This window comes from Melanotaenia boesemani, chromosome 1, assembly GCF_017639745.1.
Source record: "Melanotaenia boesemani isolate fMelBoe1 chromosome 1, fMelBoe1.pri, whole genome shotgun sequence".
Classification (NCBI taxonomy): domain Eukaryota; kingdom Metazoa; phylum Chordata; class Actinopteri; order Atheriniformes; family Melanotaeniidae; genus Melanotaenia; species Melanotaenia boesemani.
Genome location: NC_055682.1, coordinates 42,325,692 through 42,331,691, shown reverse-complemented (window position 1 = coordinate 42,331,691; position 6,000 = coordinate 42,325,692).

Sequence of the window (6,000 nt, the reverse complement as noted above, 5' to 3'; positions counted from 1 at the left end):
CCCATAAATGCCCTCTCCATTGAAATCATGGTAAAGGGGTTTGAGTGTCCCAGTAATCCTAGGAGCTATGCTGTCAGAGGCTTCATGCCCCTGATAGGGTTACCATTGACAAACAGGTCTTTAGGCAAGGGACCAGACAAAGGGTGGCTCAGCATAGCCCAATAAAGGAAAGCAATAATGGAGCCAGGTTTCTTTTGCCCGAATGTGGCTCATCAGGCCTTCCTGTGAAGCCAGGCCTGGGAGGTAGAGCACAGAGGTGAGCACCTGTTGACTAGGCCTGTGCCCATGGAACCCAGTTATGCTCAGCCCATAGTATGTATGGTTTCTCCCTACTATGTGCCCACCATGCATGGGAGGGGACATTGAGGTCTGGTGCAATGTGATTTGGGCGGTGGCTAAAGGCGAGGACCCTGACGGTGCAAACCTTGGCCTGCAGAAGCTAGCTCAAGGGGCATGGAATGTCACCTCTCTGACGGGAAAGGAGTTTGAGCTGGAACTAGCTTCTCAAGAAGGGCTGGATTCTCTTCCACTCAAGTTAGTTGACTTTGTAGTTGTGTCATCAACTTGTGGCCGTTTGGTGCTTTTCACATAATGAACATCATGTTGAAGAATAAGAGTGTCCACATGTGCACTTGGCACCAGGAGCTCTAGTCCACTGTTCAATGATCAACTTTGTAGTTATATATTTGGACTCGAAGCCACGTCTTGGATATTCGGGTAAAGAGAGGGGTAGCAGTATCAACTCATCACCACATGGTGATGAGTTGGCTCAGATGGTGGGTGAGAATACTGATCAGGCCTAGCAGGCCCAAACTTGTTGTAATAGTTGGTTGGAACATCTGGCGGAGTCCCCTGCCAGAGAAAGCTTCAATTCCCACCTCCGACAGAGCTTCAGTCATGTCCCAGTTGAGGCGGGGACACTGAGTCTGACAGCACTTACGTTCCACAACTCCATTGTTGAAGCTGCTGTTTGGAACTGGCCGTGCCTGTTGTGGCAATATCCCTGAACTCATCAGTGTACACCAGCAGTAAGGGATGCCATCAAGCTGAAGAAAGAGTCCTATTAGGCCTTTTGGCTTGTGGGACTCCTGACAGTCAAGATTCAATATAATCTGGTGTTTTTCCTTATCTAGGCTATTATTAATTATGAGCTGGCTTGTATGAATACTGATTGGATTGCAAGAAATTAGCTTGAATTGATTGCCTGTAAAGTGTCCTGAGATGACATTGTTGTGAACCTGGCTTCCATATAAATAAAGCTGAACTGAATTGAACTGAAAATGTATTGGCAGGCTAAGTGGAATGCAGCCGAGGCAGTAGCCAAGGTAAAAGCTTGAGCATGGGAGTCCAGAGAGGCCATGGAGAACGACGTCTGGATGGCAACAAGGAGATTCTGGTCCACCATCGGGCAGCTCAGGAGGGGGAAGCAGTGCACCATCAACACTGTGTACAGTGGGGATGGGATGTTGCTGACCTTGACTTTGGACGTTGTGTGTCAGAGGAAGAAATACTTTTTAGTCCTCAATTCCACTTACACATTTTCCAATGGGGAAGCAGAGTTGGGGGACTTTGGGATGGGCTCCCCTATTCTCTAGTGCTCAAGTTGCAGAGGTGGTTACAAAGCTCCTCAGTGGCAAGGCTCCGGGGGTGAACAAGATTTGCCCAGAGTTCCTCGAGTCTTTGGAATTTGTGGTGCTCTCTTGATTGACATTCCTCTGCAACATTGCATGGACATCAGAGACAGTTCCTCTAGACTGGCAGACTGGGGTATTGGCCTGCCTCTTCAAAAAGGGGGTACGGAGAGTGTGTTCCAACTACAGGGGGATCACACTTCTAAGCTTCCCTGGTAAAGTCTATTCAGGGTTTTTGAAGAGTAGGGTCAGTCAGACAGTCCAACCTCAGAGTGAGTAGGAGCAATGTGGCTTTTGTCCTGGTTGGCGTTTGACTGTGTCCCCCAATAAGTCCTGTGGGGGATGGACTGGGAGTATGGAGTACCGAACTAAAATGCCTCAAGATTCCTCTGGGGAAGCTTGAAGAAGTGGCGAGGGAGAAGGAAGTCGGGGTCTCTTTGTTTAAGGTACACTCTTTGCAAACCCGACCGGATTTGGGGAGGAGAATTGATGGATCGATGGAAAAAATGTAAAGTAACCTATATATTTGGCTTTTTTCTTAGTGCCAACTTTGGTGGGTTAGGCAAATCATACAAATGATTAATGTGTAGATAGACATTTTTAATTTAAGTTGATGCCAATGACTCCTTGATTATTGAACTGATGTAGTGATGTAAGTCAATGTGTTGCTACACCCCTATAAGGCCAAACTGATACATGAAAAAGGCTCCTAGATTGGATGCTTTTGTTGTTGTTGTTTTTTTTTGGGTTTTTTTTTTAAACCAAAACAAACATGTTTCAACAGCAGCTGTTGTGTACCTCTGCCAAGTAAATGTAATATAATAATTACTAAGAAGCTCTTATTTGTTACATGTGTTGTAGCAATTGTTATGATCACACCTGTGACAAATGTAGAATATGAAAAAGTAGAAAGAAATGTAAGGAAATAATGCACATAAATCATTTAACCTCCTGAATCTTAGAGATCTCATAATGAGAACATCAAATATGTGGTTGTCTGCAACATAATACTAAATTCTGTGGAACTGGAACGCTGTTGAACACTTACAATGCCATTTTGTGGTGTCAGAAGAGACTTTGTTTTTCAATTTTAAAATTATATTTATATCTACATCATATATATATAAAATATGCATAATCATATTAACGGTGTATATATCACAAATCATGCATTTCGATTTATCAGTTTCTCTCTAGTGATGGGTTGTTCGGCTCTTTTTCAGAGGGCTCTTAAACGGCTCTTAATTTAGCATCTGGTTTTAGCTCCATAATTTACCTTAACTTCTCAAAAATTATTGAATTGTTTTATGAAAACCCTTTTGTGTTCAGCATTTTTACAAGAAGCCTTATATTTGCCTCCTTTTGTGCATTTATTCTGATACAAAACCGCTTACCTTTGTTTAATATTTCAACAAAAATCTAATATTGCACAAATGAAAAAAAAAAACAGCAAACAAATGCACAAAATAGAATGAGAACTAAACTCAAGAAAGCAGCCTTAATGTCAACAGTGCAGTTTGGCCTTCAGAAAAAATAAGATACCTCATTTTGGATGGCCGGTTTCTCCTCTCTGTGAGTAGGGTTTGATGACACAATGCACTTACGTACTCTCCTCATGCCTGTCTGTAAAGCTGGGGCTGAACACTGAGAGATAAGCACTCAGCGAAAGGAAAAAAAATAACCTTCCCATTCACTACCAGACATCAGCTCTCAGAGCTCTTTTGAGCATGGCACATCACTAGTTCTCTATAAGGCAAGTCAAACTAAAGCTCAGGTCTCAGGCGGTTAAAAGAAAATAAATGTAAATAAAAAGTAAAACATGACCATGTTTTTAAACTAAATTTAAGTTACCTTTGGCATTTGAAAATGTTGTCATACAAACATGGCAAATATAAAGCAGATTTGTTTGCACTTAACAAAAAATAAACCAATTAAAGAATGGAACAGTTAAATGCTGTTATGTGATATAGAAAAAAAAAAAAAAAACACTTGTAAACCAGGACATTTACATTACCTCTTAAATTTAAACAATTACTGGTTGGTTTCGGTTGAGTCCAATGACTTCTAACAATGCAAGAAATTATGGAGATTCTTTTTAAAACAGATGTAAAGATGTGTGGCAAAAAATATTTTGCTTGTAAGGATAAATCTTTACATCACCAATTAATAATGCAGGCAAAAAGGCAAGAAAATATTTAAAACTAGATCAACTGAATGCTGTTTTCTTCCATTATTATTTTAGCAATAGTCATAACTGAATATGTAAAAAGGTGACATATGAAAGCTAAAAGCTGTTAACATCATTATGTGAAGATAATGAGCTAACTAGCTTGTTATCTTAAAAAAACAAGCTCTGTTTTCTGGAGATAATTGAAAAATTAAGGTTGTTGAAACATAAAGGACTTTCTTTGTTAGAGTTCAGGGAAACCATTGCCAGGAAGAGAACAGAATAACACTCAATTAAATCATGTGCTAACTGATTTCAAGATACCATTACCAAAAAAAAAAAAACTGCATAAATGGCCACTTTTAAATGAAGTGTTTTCATTGTTAATGCTGGAGAATTCACAAATAATTTTCAAAAACTTACTTGTTAAAAATGCTGTTGGGGATGTAACAGGAGCTGCTGTTGTTGAATCTAGAAAGAAACAATTAGAATATTAAAGCTGCAAGCAGCGTTGGAGGCCCTCGCACCTCTGGCGCCGCTTCGGCCTATTGCACCGCCCCATCACCCCGCAACCTCCCTCCAGCAGCACAGCCGCTATCGCCAACAGCCATATACCCATTCTTCCAGAGTTTATCTCCAATCAAGAGGTTATTTTTCTCATGAGAGGATCAACTTGCAACTCAGCCTTTCCAGTGATGACATCTGAAGCATTCATGACCTTGTTTCTTACAAACTGTGTTGAATTCCCACAAACTGGAGCATGATTTTATCAAGAGGAAAATTCCACGTGGCCACTAGGTGGTGGTAAAGTTGTTTTAATGTAGGACCATGTTCAGGTTGGAACTCTAATGAGAACAGGAAAATATTAGCTCAATTGGTCAACTGACAGCAGGGTTAGTGCCACTTCCTGTATAATGGCGAATGATTTAAACCATCACAGAAAGCCATTTTAATCATGATGCTGTAAGACGTCAGTCATATTTTCAACCATAAGTTCATGAAGGATGATATTAATGAGTTAGAATTAGTTATACAGATGATAAAGGTTAAAATGGTGGGACTTCCTTTTCCCAGGGGGCGGGGCTATGGTGTTGAGAACATAAGGACATGAAGAGGCAATATTTGTTTGTCTTGTCATGTTACATAAATATGCCACATTTTATCATGTCGTTCAAAGCAGTGGTTGGAGCTGATAGATTAAATATTTATAGGGGGCGCTATAGAGCCACATAACCAGCATATGTGTATTTGAATCAGTTCCAGGTCTGACCACTGTCCTCCCTGCCGAGTTTGGTGGAGATCAGGAGTACATTGGGTCAGTTACAAGTACTTCCTGTTTCATGGCGTTGGACGCCATTCGCCATGTTTTGCTTGAGGAACGAACTTGAGTTTTGTTTTCTGTAATATCATGAAAGGGTTTGAACTGATCTCAAGCACTTCTGAGTGTGTGAGGTTAATCCCTGACGAGAGGGAACCCGCTGCAGAAAAAAGGCACTTCCTGTTTCAAGTGGGCGGGGCTTAGGTCAAGACCAGATGTAGTTACATGTATCTGTTAAGGAGCAGACTCTGATCTATCAGTGCAAGTGTGATGCTGATTGGATAAAAATTGAGGGATTTAAACTCAATAATGATGTCATGGCATCTTATCCAACCTTGTCATGGCGCCACGGTCTCGCCATGCAGCGTTGAGCAATGTCCAGATGACATCATCTGGACATGTAGATGTGGTCGGCATGGAACTGAAGTGAAACATGTGCAGCTTTGTACAAAATGAGTGTTGTATTTCCGAAATAATGGATTCCGTGCTTCATGGCGAAACATCAAAACTTGATGAGGCGCCGCCGCTGAACGCCACCTCCTATTAGAAAATTTTCAATAACTTTTAACCACACCTGCCTATGGAGTGTTCAGACTGAGTTTGAGGTAAATACAATAAAATCTGTAGGAGGAGTTCGTTCAAATGCAAGGCAAAGAAACATGCAAAAATGACCCCGGAAATGACAATTTTTTCAAAATGGCCGACTTCCTGTTGAAGTTATCATATAGGTCCAAGAGGCTTTTTTGTACATCCTTCCATGTTCTATCAATATACTGGATTTCAGCCATATTGGTCAATGTAGTGGGCAGATATGATCAATTAAATATTTGTAGGGGGCGCTCTAGAGCCGTATTACAATTTTTGCAGCATATGTCAATGTGGCT